This window comes from Panonychus citri, unplaced genomic scaffold (genome assembly GCF_014898815.1).
Source record: "Panonychus citri isolate SS breed McGregor unplaced genomic scaffold, ASM1489881v1 Contig00140, whole genome shotgun sequence".
NCBI lineage: Eukaryota > Metazoa > Arthropoda > Arachnida > Trombidiformes > Tetranychidae > Panonychus > Panonychus citri.
The window spans coordinates 2,989,633-3,005,050 of record NW_026515545.1 but is presented as its reverse complement, the minus strand read 5'-3'; the positions used below and the strand labels follow the sequence as shown (position 1 = coordinate 3,005,050).

General features: G+C 28.1%; 1 pseudogene; it reads right to left on the bottom strand.

Annotated features, from left to right (window-relative positions):
* The window catches only part of LOC128394899 (hemicentin-2-like), a 28,319-nt pseudogene extending 14,932 nt beyond the window's left edge, over positions 1 to 13,387 (bottom strand).
* Between the last annotated feature and the right edge of the window lie 2,031 nt (positions 13,388 to 15,418).

Sequence of the window (15,418 nt, the reverse complement as noted above, 5' to 3'; positions counted from 1 at the left end):
CATTGTAATGATTGATGATTTATTGACAGTATTTACAGATTTGTTACACGAAATTGTGAATAATTTATTTATCTCAGGGTATGAAAGTATGAAACTATAAATTCAAGCTCAGGTCAAATTTATTGACGATTGACACGAATACAACTAAACTTAATGTTATCAATTAACAGACTCACATGATACATACGATTGGATTTACTTTGATTGTGTATAAAAAAAGGCAATAATAATGCTCAAGGTATAATAAAAATGATTAAGGGGTAACAATCAAATCTAATCCATGGCTATTTATCTTATTAAATTTGGTTATAGTTGATTGAACCAGAATGATAAATAAACCAATTACTTAACCAGATTAACCAGGAAAAAAATTTATCACAAACCGTAAACCTAAAATAATATCAGTATCAATGATGATCATCATCAATTTGGTGATAACAGTTGAAATATTTGATTAGTTAATCTAATTTGAAGCTTAGTGTTGAAGATTAAAAATCAAGTACAAATTAATAAATGATAAGAGATAATTTTCATTTCAAAAGTGATAATGTTCAGGGGAGATTTGGTTGTGTTGAGAGAGGAAGAAAGAAAAGAAAATATTTGTTCCAATTGATGGAAGATGTTTGTTTACTTTGGCTTTTAATGGTCAAGGTTCTTATGGTCAAGATATCTCAGCATCACGATTTAATATCGATCATCTTTCTATTATTAAAGATCAGATCACTTTGATTCCATATTTTTTTTTGCTCTTTCTCTTCCTCTCATTCCAAGTTATTTACTCATTGAAAACTTTGCCATTCTCTCGAACTCTTAATGACGATAATAACTTTTTCTCGCTCTATCAGATTCTAATAATGAATCAGAGAAAAAGATACAATATATACACACACTCACACCACCTTCATGAGAAAAAAAACTCTGAATGTGTCAAAATGTTCTGGAGAAAAATTGAAACTCGTTGAGAATTGAAAGTGTTGCCTAGAAATAAAAAGATGATGTGATTCTAATCAAACTTCAAGTTTTCGCTTGAGAAAAGATTACACTTTTATCCATTACTTTACAATATAATATGAGTATCCGAGAATCATATGGTTCATCTTATTATTAATACTCATCACCTTCCACTACCCAACATACTCACATCAACTTGTAACTCCATCTTTATCTCACATCGATATTAAATCTACTCTCTTGGAGTTTCAGTTCTTTTTTTTTTACTTTGTATCTAATCAACATTTTCACCTAAAATCAGCCAACTTTCATGAGATGAAAATATTACAGATAATTTTTGCTTTTTCCCATCATCAGCAACATACATGATGATGAACCTCTTATTGTAACTCTGTTGTGATATTAATCCAATTAGTTTATTCATTGAAAATGAGTAAATGCAAATTGGATTTTAGCCTCAAAGGCTCAAAAAAAGCCTTCAAATGCAATCACATGAAGGAAAATCTAATGAACTTATCGATTAGAATTCATGGTTGAAGATGATTATGATTCTATTGATTACAACTACAAGTTCAAAGATTAATTTTCAATAAGAGTTCATATCATGTTTACTTGCTGAATTCTATTAAATATTTATCCAGAACTTTTGATTAACGAATTGAGAGAGAGAGAAAATTCTTTTCTTTTCTGAAAACAAATTCTCATTTCAATTTCTCTTTTATAATTAAATCATCTTAATCATTTCAAATGTCATCCTTATAATCATTTTGTAATCGGTCCAGATTGAGAGTAGACTATTCATCTTATTGAGATGTAAATTTATCATTCATCAAGTTGATTATTATCTTATTGATAAATCATCAATCTTTCCATTGCTTATCATCACCATTATCGTTAATCAAAAAATAATATTTACTCTAATTGAGTTAATCACAATAAAAAAATTCAACTATTACATTTGTAGTAAATTTTTTTTTCAGTAAAAGTTAATCAATCAAATCAACATCACATCAAATTAAATGTAAATTATTATATTGTTGAGTAACAGATTAATCAATTATATCTAATCAGCATTACTGTTAACTCATCAGTCAATTTAATATGTATCGATAAAATTTACATTTGATTATGTTGATTGTTAGAAATCATGATCAACTCTGAATGATGATAATAATAAGTTGAATTTGATTATTATCATTATTAACAATGAACATTGATAAACCTTCAGTTTCACAAATCGATGAATCAAATTGTTATTAAATTCAATTGAAACACTCAATGGGTGTGATTAATTTCTGTATGAGTTACAATCAAATTTAATTGTGGCTCCTCAATACATGATCTTTAGTTTCTTTATTGACACACAACTATTTTTTTTTTTTGAGAAACTTTTGTTCCCCTCTTCTCCTCATCTAATTTGATATTATATCGCCTGAGGGTTTTTCAATTGAAAATTTGTATGACTATATGTGTGTATGTGGGTATTGAAGGGGAAATGAGCTATGAGTTTATTAGGAAATTCAACTTGAAACTTTTTTTTCTATTAGTATTATTATTATTATTATTATCTCAAATAATTCAAGTATTATATTCATGATAACTGAATTAAAGGTCTATCATTAAAATTGTAAATAAACTGAATCATTAATCAAAACCATTGATTGTAATTTAAATGAAACTTTAATGAAATGAATTCTTTTTTTCATAATATTAATCAAATGGGACACTTGAAAATTAAACACTAATCAACACCTTTCATTATTATAAAATCATCGTTCGGAGCAAAAAAACATGATGATGTTGATTATTAAATGAGTAATGATCAACATGATGATTATATGATAATCTCATCATGATGAAAGTTGCTACTGAATTTTTATGAGCCTTTGATCTTATTGATTGTTGACTGGATTAAATTTGTAATACAATGAAAGACCAAAGGGAGGGAAAAAAAGAGAGAGAGGAAGAGAAAAGTAAATTAAAGTTAATTTAATTGTCATTCATTAAAACTAATGAAATGATGTTACGTTTTCATCACCATCAGCATTTAGATTCAGCCTTATATCCTTTGTCCTTGACCTTTGCATAATAATAACAGTAAATAACAAAGAGGCAAGAATATGAGGGAAAAGACGAAGAAAACAAAAAAAAATGATGATGTTGTCAGTTGAAGTGATGAGGATGCTTTTCGCCAGTGGGAGTTAAAAGGAAGTAGTAATAATTGTGATAATCAACATAAGATGAAGATGAAAGTTATTAATCAAATTATCAATGAAAGAGAATATAAAAAAAGCAAGTTCTAACATTGGAAGAGGAAAATTGTATTAATAATATTAATGATCAACTTGATGATGATGAAAATTATAATGATTTAATGTTGACAATAAAAGTTAACTGTATATATGATTTTTTTATGTTTATCATGATTATTAGTTGATTGTAATAAATTAATCAAGAAGCTTAATGATGAATTGTACATAATGAATGGCAAAAGTACATAATAAATGTAAATGTAATAAAAATATTACGATTTATGAATTATCATTATTAGTTTTATTATTATTATGATTAAGCATCCGCATCATTATATTAACCTCAAAAATCACACAAATACAATACGAAATAATCATCAATATGAAGCTGAAACAACATGATGATTATGATGATAATTGGGATAATAATAATAATGAGCCTTTATGTATATTACCAATTAGAATGGGAAATTAATATTAAATAGTAAAGACTAATATGATGCTGAGGATGAAAGGACTTAATGAAGATAAGGAGATGATGAGCAAAAATTTAGCTTAATGTGTTGATAATAATGGTTGGTCAATTTAATGGGATAATATTGGTCAGTAAGATTGATTGACTTGGCTATCAGATAGATATTGTATTTTATTATAAGTAAAGTAATGAAGATTAAGCATTAAGTAAATGGTGGAGAGATTGGGAAAACAAAAGCCTTTCTCCTTCTCATGTTAATCAAATTAAATCAATTTAAAGTTGACACTTTATACAACAAATGTAAGTTAACAAATCTAAAAGGATAATTATAATGAAGATATTACAATACCCATTTTCTAAAGGTAATGATCATGGTGATCAAATCTTTGTCAAGTTGTTTTTATTTATTTACAATAGTAAATGTCCCAAATTTTATGGTGAAAATTTATTCCAAATTATCCCATTGAATAGTATTAAAGGTTATTTGATTTAACTATCGACAATTTATTCAGATACTTATATTTTCGGTCAACATGATATGTCTTTTTTCAGGATAATAGTTGTTCCCTCCTTGGTCAAGTTATTGTTCAATTTTATGCTCAATTTGAATGATTTATTTGATTGGTTTGACTTGCTAATTAGATTAACATTTATTCATTTCACGATCATCATTAATACACTGACAATGAGGATTATCTTATGATAATTTATATTATCAATCTTTGCTCTTTTTTTTGTTCAAAATTTTCCTCTCACTTCTCAAACTCTATGAAATTTTATCATCACCTTATAAAGTGCCCTTACAATTGGTTCTAATGAGTCGATGCCACGCCGCACTGATACATGACAGTAGGGGAAAATGTATATCTTCCACCCATATCCCAACTCCACTCCACTACCATTTCCACCCCAGTCCCAAAAATACCTTTACTGTTTCAGCCCGGTCCCAGAAATCCCACTGCCATTTCCACTCCAGATTAAAGGTTAACCATTGAAAAAAATTTTTCTTCAATTTTTTTGAATTAAAAAATTCAAGATTAAATGCATTCTAATTTTAGGTTTTTCTGAATATAAAAAGAAAGAATTCAATTAATTAACATTTAATGAAAAGATAAATATGTGAAAATGTAACAAAAAAAGAGAAAAAAGAAAGAGAAAAGAAAGAGAAAAGAAAGAGAATCATGACTCACTCACGCTATTGCAAAGATTTTCAAACGACAATTCTACAAGTTCACGAACTGAATTTGAATAGCTTTCAAACTCTCCCGAACTCAACACACTTGATTTTTTCTTTTGAGGTAATGTGGTGGCCCTTATTCAGCAAAGTAATCCTCCCACGCTCAGTTTTCATTATTGATCTTGAAACTTCAAGATCAGCAGGCTAAGGTTTGAGAGCAACTGACAATGACATTTTTAAAGAATGGGAAAATATGGTAAAATGAAATTAACCGATTAATTGACCAGAACATTTGAAAATTATCTGAGAAAACAGTTACAAAGTTTCTGTTTGCATTTGTCAAGGTCATTTGAAGGCAATACCTTAAAAGAGAATACGAGAAAACACTAGTTTCAAGTTTTCAGCTTTTTATGACTTATGCGTAAACAGTTAAGATTGGTTCAGTTAATTGACCATTTTCGTAGCTTTTTAACCAAACTGTCATATCTTCTGATTAACATTTTTTATCAACTTCAAAATCGTTACCCATGATATCGAATCATGTAAAAAATGGAATGAACTTTGCGTGACCTTGAAATATGTTATGCTACCGATGACCTGAACGACCTTGATGTTTTTCTATGAAAATTAAGTGAGACTTAAGTCATTTAGTTAAACTCATTCCATTTAAGTCTTAAGTCTTCAGGACTTATAGATGCTGAGAAAATCACTGACAAAGCAGCTATCAATTCCGACAATTTTTAAATTAAAATCAGCTAATGAAGTCATTTCTATTAACGCATTAAGGGATACACCCATTAGAATTGTCTTGAATATAAACAAACTTCTACCTTCAATTTTACCATATTTATAAGTTACATTGATTTCAAATTTGTTAAAATGTTTCTTGTGACGATTAACAGGATATGGAAAGTTAATTGTTGATCAATTGTGAAAAGATTATATTGTATTCCATGGTGATACTACCTTCGAAACATTTTGTTTGTTCAAGCAACACTGTAGATATATGATTGCTAAAATTCAATGAGCTTTGGAATCAGCTCATTTCAAATATGGAATTTCCATTTATTAATATTGAATGAAAATTCTTTCTTCATCGCAATTGATTCGCAATTTCACTTTTATCATGTTATCGATTTTCACCTCGCTAAGATACAGTGAAAAATTCAGCTAACTGTGATTTTCATGTTACAATGAATCAAAATTGTTTTTCTTTTTTCTGTTCTTTTCCATATTTTGTATAATTTTATTATTTTTCTCTGTTAATCTATTGCCCATGATAACATTCTAAGGATTAATATTCATTATATGGATTTTGAGAACTGAGTAATTTCAATAAATGGTCATCATGACATCACATACCAATCATGATTACATGAAACAAGAAACATCTCATTAATAAGAACTAACTCTCCATCCAGAATCCCATGAACTCTGTGATTTGCTTGTAAGCATGATTATTGTTATTATCATTGTTATGAATAAATTGTTGGTAAAAGCAATTCAATGAATGTTAACTTACTTGTACATACAGTACATGTAAAGATATTATCTTTGATTGTGAACTTGAAATGATTAATTTATGCAACATGAGCAACATTGATTTAAGAATAACATTCGTATTGAGATAGTTCATGATAATGTTTCTGGGAAAAAGAGGGGGAAAGGGAAATTATTCCAAGATGCAGACAAAGCATTTTGGAATTTCAATTGTTGGCCTACCGATGGAAAAGAATCAATAATAATATTACAAAAAAAAGGCTAACATGATAAGTTCAGAGCATTGAAAAGTATAAGAGTAAGTTTTTTTCTTCCATGGGAAAAACAAGAAAAACATTTGAAATCAGAACTTCATCTGAAACTATTATTCACTCATGCAAGGAAAAATAATGGAAAAAATGTCATTGATTAATATCGAGCTTATCAATGTAAACTACAGATTATTAAAAGGTAGACAGTTAATCAGCTTTCTCCATCATGATGATGATGATAATAATAATTTGACCAGTGTCATAAAGAGATGATAAATCCTCTTGACCAGTGAAAAGAGGGTTGAAAAGCAAATGACAATCAAGGTCAATGGTCAATTTGAGTTAATTAATCAAAGACTTTATAACTATTCAAGTTGAAGTGAAGACATTGTTACTATTTTCTTAATCATCTCAATGTTACAGAAAATAAACTGAAACATTTTGTTTCATTTTCAAGAATTCAACTAATCCTCATCTCTAGAGGATTAATAAAAAAGTTTAATCAACTGTTATCGTTGAAAGTTTTAATAAGTATTAAAGAAAATGTCATTCACATTGTGAACAGAAAAAGAGCTAAAAACAGTTCTTATCATTTCTCATTTAATCAGAACTAACTCAATTCGAATAATAATAATAATAATAATCTCCATGAAAGATAATAATTCATTTGTATAAAATTTTCTTCTCTGTCTCTCTTTGGAAGTATTAGTTCATTTAACTTTTTTTTTCTTTTCTTGCATTTCATAAATTTCTACTATTAAACATTCATCTTCTTATCATCATGTTAGCAATGAGCATTATTCATTTCAAGGTTCTTATTCAATTGAGCATCATTTTTCATCCTCATCCTCATTTTCATCCTTATCTTTATCTTTATTTTTATCTTTATCATCTTCCTGATCATCATCATCATTTCTCAATCAAAATGTATCATCTTTATCTTATTTAGTCAAATGGTATCATTATTATATTATTTTTATTCAGTAACTTGGAATAAATAACATGGAAGAGGAAGAGAATGATGAAAATGATAGAAGAAAAAATTTTGAACAAAAAAAAAATCCTAAACAGAATATCAGAGTTTTCACCATGGAAATTCATTCTCGTATAATAATCTTCCCTTATACATCTAGATTCATATTATTCAAATGATATAATAATAGTGATGATAGTTGAAGATGAGAAACATTTATCATGCATCTTTTATTGTTCATTGATTGAAATGTTCATGTCAATCATTTGATTCATTCATGATGCAAGAGAAAAAAAAATAACAACTCTTGTTGTTTGATGAACAATTGTTTTCATGGTAATATTATTTTTTTCCCTGCCTTTTGAAAAACAATTTTCATAATGTTTTGTTTCACAAAGATGATGCAGAGTTATTGTTATTTCGTGCTGGGGCTGTTTGTTATTAACAAGTTACTTTGATTGTAAAAATTACCTGGATAAAACAATTAAGATTAACAATGGATTACAAGCTATACTGAATATCGATATTGCTGAAAACACTGGATCTTATATTGATTTGTGAAACTGGTAGAGCTCATTTTATACTATTGAACTTTGAATCAAATCACCATGGATATTTGAGTAGCTACATGTATCGATAATAGGGAAGAAAAAATCACATCTACTATAATTTCATCATGATGATGTTGATGATAATGTCCATCTTGATTGGCTTCTTTTGATCATGGTGATTTTGATTGATTATCTGCCTCAACATGAGTATTTCATCAGTAAGTGTGTGTGAGAGAGAGAGATGAAGATTCATAATGATGATGAAAGAGGAGGAGTGCAAGTAGGAGTGGGTCTATCACTGATGATAGAAATGGTTTGGTGGTAAAACCATGAATTTATATTCAATAAACATGATGAGGTAGGATGTTATTTGGATAATCAGTAAGTTTTTTTTGTTTCTCAGTGTAATTCATTGATTAAATTCAGTGACAGTTATGAATTCTGATAGAAAAGGTAACATGAAGGGAAAAAGAATATCCTAATCTAATAATCTCTCTCTCTCTCTCTCTCTCTTGCTCTCTCTGCATTATCATTAATCACCCAAATTAATCACGACCATCGGCAATTAAAGATTCCCTGATCTATTTCATTTATCTAATCAATTGATTCAAAATTTCAATCACCATCAACCAATTAGCTAATTATCTAGATTCGTCTTAAATCTTCAATATAATCATGTTCACCTAATTTTTATCCATCATGAAATTTCATGGTATAAAAACGGATTCCCAATCCCAGATGAATTCATAGATTCCTTACATCTTTTACCTTATATAATAATAATATCTCCATGAGAGTGAGCAAATTTTCCTCCTCTCTTTCACTAGAATCAATCTACCTGATAATATATTGTTGAGGAGAACAAAAATTGATCAAAGTCTTCCTGAATTCATTCAAAATCGATAAACTGCAATATTATTTATTAACTAGAACTTTTCATCAATATAAATACATAGAATAAGAAATAATCTCTGAATTGAAGAAGAAGAAGGAAAAAAAATATAATAAAATGCTCTGAAGATTGAGGTTAACCTAAGAAAAGTAAAAAAAAATAAATAGGAAATCAGAACTCACAGAATTCAACCAAGCTAAATGCTAAATAAGATGAAATGAAATATCAAGATAATGCCTTTATTATATTCATATACCTTTCAACTGATGAAATATATTTATCCATGTAAATTTTTCACCCTAATAATTGAGTAGTTTCAAATGTTGAGGTTATATAATAATCTTTGGGTGGTTTTCTTTCATCATGGAAAATGATTCCTGCTAATAATTTGAATTCTATATATAGGAGTAAGATAGAAAATAAAGGTAAAAATGTGATAGACAGAATTTACTTTTCTTTTCCCACAAAATTCTATTAAATTCCAATCCACTTGATGGTATTTATAGCAGAGAAAAGATTGAGCATTTACTTTGGAAGAAAAGAAAAATTCAAGATGCAAATAATAATATATTTCTGATAAAGTTTTTTTTCCTCAGAATTTTCATTTCCCTCCTCCTATGGAAATTCAGTATACATTTTCTATCATTATCTTCATCATATTGAATCAATAATTTTTCCGTACCCAAGATGCTGCAACTACTTTTTTTTCACCCTTCCAAATGCTAAGCATCCAATATGATACAAGGGATAACGATAATCTTGAACGCATTTAATATAATTATCATAATAGTAATAATAATAATCATCATGATATTTATATAATAAATTGAGTGAAAAATGAGTCTCCTTGAAACCGGAACTAAACAGCCTAAAGGGATATACAAACAGAGTAAATCATTTGGCAAAAAAAAAGCTTTTTCCTCCTTCATCATTTCAATTTTTATCAAAATATTTTTTAAACTTAAAATTCATTGATATTTACATTTCAACCATGATGATAGAGACTAATGAAAATGTATATTCATGTCTCAGTCCAATAGATGCAAATATGACCATTTATTTCAAGAAGATAAAACTTGAAACCTGGTGACATGAATAAATATCATGGAGACAACTAATATTTGAAAGTAAACAAATGATAAATTATTTATAAGAGAGAGAAAAATAATAAAAATTCAATTTGAAATTAACTTTGTTTTTTTTTCTTCGTTATTTTTTTTTCCTCAAAGTTCTGATCATTATCATGATGGTGATGATGTAAAGGAAATAAAGTTGAAATTGCAAATAAATGGGTTAGACATTGTACTTTTGTTGGTTAACTTGGATTTGATTAATGATGCAATTGGAAACTTAGTTGAATCAAGTTCAATGTACTTTTGATGGTTACAGTTTATCTTAAATCACTTTGATGGTTATCATGATAATAATGTTGATGATAAAATGATAATGGAAACATAATCATCAAAAATATTCAACAATCATTTTTACATTCAACATGATAATGTTTACACTTCTCAGTGAAAATCACATTTCCATTCAGATTTACCATTTCATCTTAACCTTTATAATTTATATTCAATTGTACATTCAAGATATATTAGTGAATATCTATTAATAATTATTTTCATCATAATAATCAGAACTTTATTGTTTACATCATCATATTAATCGTCGTCATCATGATTGAGACAATTAACGATGAACCATTTATGATATTAATTGAATTATTACATAGTTTCAGCAGTGTTGTTGTTGTAATTAATACAATCATTAAAATCTGAATGCTGATATTCATCTAGAGTGAATGTTGAATGAACTTTTCTTCTTCTTCTTGTTTTCCTTTTTCATTATTTTCTTTCTCTTCAAGATTTTGATTTATCTTTTTCCAAATTGATTAATGTGATCATTATATTGAACAATTAACATTAAACACTTTTTCTGCCTAGAAAATATTACTCATTAATCTTATTTTGTTCCTTTTAACCAAGCCCTACTCTCACACCAACACAAACTCCTTACCATGTGAGTTCCTGTGAATAAATATTATCGATTCTTTATGAATAACAACCTAAGCATTATAATAACAAGAAACTGAACAAGATATAATCATAATCATGTTATAATTGTGAAGGAATAACTAAACAATTAAAATGTATGTATTAATAATAATAACAACTTGTTTTAATTGTGCTTGAAGGATATTGTCAAATTTGCCATGGGAAAATTTAATCAATGAACTGTTATATTCATGGTGATATTATATCTATATGTATCTGTCTGAACTTTCCAATTGAATTGAATATTGTTATTAGAGAGAGAGAGAGAGAGAGAGAGAGAGAGAGAGAGAGAGAGAACTATGAAAATCAGTCATCATGAATTGTGAATATTTCAGCGTGTATAAGATATTGCATGGAAAAGGTTTCATGGTGTATGAAACAATATGTTTCATGAGAGATTATGTAAACTATTTGGGTGGAGAGAAATTTTTTATTATTATTATTATTCTGAATAACAATCGATAATAAACTTTTTCTCTTCCTAAAAGTTCAATGATAGTGAGTTTTTCTGTTCATCTCTCTAATAGGTTAATAATATAATATAACTATTTGAATAATCAAGTAATTGTTATGAAATAAGCTTCATTTTTATGGGAGCATGTTCATCAGGTAAACACTTTATCATTATGAAATTTTTTCATCTCAATTTCCAGAGTTTTACCAAAGTTTACATTGAGATTTTTACTCAATTCACTTTTTTTTCAATGAAAATCTTATTACATATATAATATCACCTCTATCATGGTGCATTAATTGTTGGCAATTCTCAATTGTTATCAACTCCAGACAATCAACTATGCAAACAACTATGAACAATTAAATATCCAATTGTAAGGTTACATTTATATGTGAATAGATATTAATTTGTTACTAAATTAGCTTTTTAATTGATGTTGACTCTCATCTAATTGTGTGGAGCAATTTAGTTACTCATGATAATTACCATGGTTACAATTGAGCTCATTTTTATTAATTTCATTGGTCACTTGGTATCTTTGTATCCAGTTATTTGGTCAGTTATTCAATCAAATATGATTGGATTATAAAATTTATTTAAAACATTCAAGTTCACACCAATTTAGTTTATCCTTAATTGTAATCTAATAATCAGCACAATTGGTGTTCACGAGCAATTAATGAATAAAATATCATGTATCATTAACACTTTAGTTACATAAGAGCATATCAATTACCCTGAAGAAAAGTTCATTCCTCATTAGAGTAATTTAAAGTATTCTCACTTGAGTTTCGGTTTATTAACCAAAATTTACAAAGTGAATTTGCTTTAGTTTTGATTCGAAAAGTTAATTTTTGGTTGCAAGTTCACGAAAATGATAATATCCTTTTTAATATTTTCGAGGTTCGAAAAAGGTGAAACTTACCATCCACTCGAAGAGTTGAGACAAATTTGTGTGGAAATAGAATCCAAAAAGTGATCGAATTGATGAAAAACTTTATATACAATTTATCCATTGAAAACTTAAACAGTTACAACCTATTGTTTTCCAATGGTATTTATCGAGTATCGAATACTTTTAGAACTTTTTTCTTCCAAAACAGAACAAAAACTTTTTTCTTTTCTTTCAATTTGATGAACTTAACTAGTATTTTCTCAGTGTGATATTAATATCTAACGGTTTTGTTGTTACTGATGATGTTATGGGTGTTATATCGATAATTATTAGAACAAAATTTCCTTGGCACAAGATTATCGATCACCATTTTCCTTTTCATAGACAAAAAAAGGGAGAAAGTTTTATTCCTTCTGTTATTTTTGTTCTCTCCCTCTTTTCAATTCATTTTATATCTAAATCCAATTAGCAACGTGAATACACTGAGAAAAAGGTGAGATTATGAATTCAATAAACTGATGCTGATAATTGATGGAATGATTCACTTTAAGTGTGTAAATAGATTCACTACTCAGATGAACTTGGTAAAAATATTGAATTGGGTTTTGAAACCGATTTCATTTGAGGGAAATATTGTCAACTGCAATGTACTGGGATATCACCAAATGGTCACTTAGTGTATTCATTGATTGAAGTCATGGCAGCAAAAAAAAGTAATTGAAGTTTTAAGGGAAGGAAAGAAAATATTCAAAAAGACTAATCAAAATATTGACACAGAGTAAAACTTGAACTTTGCATGAACTTGGTTTTCAGTTTTGAGATCAGAGGAAGAGAGAGAAAGACATGAAACTAATACATGTGCTTTTGGGGGTGGGATTGGTCGTGTCTTGCTGTGGCTCTCACTTGAAAGGCTCAGAAAGACAGACGGAGTGATACTGATACAAAGAGACATAAATATCAAAGAGGAAAATGGCAGGCAAAGTGGAGAGTGAGAGAAGAAAAAGGGAGATATGGAGTGAAAGAGAGACAGAGAGCAGGAAAAAGAAGATAAATATTTAGCTTAGTGGGCTCATAGAACTGGGAGGTTGCGCTATCGACTTTTGGAGTTTATTTTGATTATTGTGTTGAATTCAACTGCGCATCTGATTGAATCTACGGTGAAGATTATCAAAAAGATGTGGGTGAGGATGAAAATGATAACCACAGAGAGAGAGAGAGAGAGAGAGAGAGAGAGAGAGAGAGAGAGAGAGAGAGAGAGAGAGTTTTGAATGCAAGAAACGGAAATAGAATGAAAACATCAAATGTAAATATTAATGATAATCATAAATTCATCTGATAAACATACACAGTAAAAAATAACTGTAAATTATATCAATCAAAGCAGTTTAGCAAATATTGAACAAACAGCTAATGAAAATGATTTAACATCATAATTAACTCAAGTTATGTAATAATTAACTGTCCTATTTGATCATACAGCCTCAATTCTCGATTTTTGATGCAAATATGCCAGAAAAACCTGAAGCGATACGACAATAAAAAAGTGCTGTAAATTGTTAATCAACAATGCAGATGATTAACTGAAATTCAAATTGCAAGAGAAAGAGAAAGGAATAGAGGGAGAGGCTAGAGAAAATGAAGAATCAAAGAGTGACCGTGGGGCTATTAACGATACGGATGTGCGATACTCAATCGAGCGTCCAACGGAGACGCTTCCAGGAGAGCTGAGTCAGCGAATGTTGGATCTTTACGCCACAACCATGAAACTAAGGAATTGTGTTTAGCTATCATGTTGATCGCCCAGAACCCTTGTTACTTTTATCTTCATCGTAACACAATCATATGAAACAAAATTCTGGTTGAGTAAAATATCAGTTGAATCACATGATATATCTTTTCAAAATAAAAAGTGAATGAGTTTCATGGTAATGAAAAATGATTGAAATGAAACAATCTGATGACATGGATTGATTCAGATGTAGTTAATCAATGTCAACCTTGATTATCATTTGATTTTCACCAAAAAAAAATGTAATCTACGATTAATCATTATAATTGAATGGAAATAAATTTAAAGGAAGAGGAAAAAATTATCATCATTATTATCCTTGTATAATTTAATTTAATTGTCAAGAAATAATTTCTCAAATCAAATTAAAATAACAACAAGAAAATAACAAAATATTATTATATAAGAGAGTCAATTTTTCCCATAACAATCAACATAACAACAAATGTACAATATTATCAATTGTTACTTGTTATATTATTATTATAACAACAGAATGATGATAAAAAAAACGTAATTTAAATGTTTAATTGTAATTGAAAATTTATAATGATAATCACATCAGAAAAATCATATGTTTTACTTTGAGTATAATTAAATTAACAACAATCAAAATTAATTAAGTTATTCAACTTTTTGTTTTGTCGAAAACTTTCTCACAATTTATATTATTTCAATGGGTCAGAGAAAGTTGTGTGATCGAGTTTGATTTTTCCTTTCATCTCATGAAATTCAACATATTCATGACGACGATGATGACGATTGTTATTATTAGTTCATTTCTGTGATAACAATTAACAGATTCTTTTTTTTCTTTGAAAATCAAAAGTGTATTGATATGAAATGTCAAAAGTAAATCATTTCAATTCTTACCTGGTGAAACTTTTACTATGATGAGTATGATAATATAAGGTTCAATTGTTATCAGGTTATTTATATTCATATTGTTAATGATAATCAGCCTGGCAGAAATTTGGGTCAGACAGTAATAGATTATATGTTGACCAACTCCTATTGTCCAGTATTATTGTTTAGTTTTATTTTTTTTTTCTCTACTTCTTCGTATGAATATTAACCAGTTTACTTTTATTGTCCAGTCAATCCTTTGGATCTGAAATTGATGAGATTATCAAAGATTAATAATGAGATTTTTTTCTTCTCAAAAAAAGTTACAATTATTAATATCTTTCAAATTATA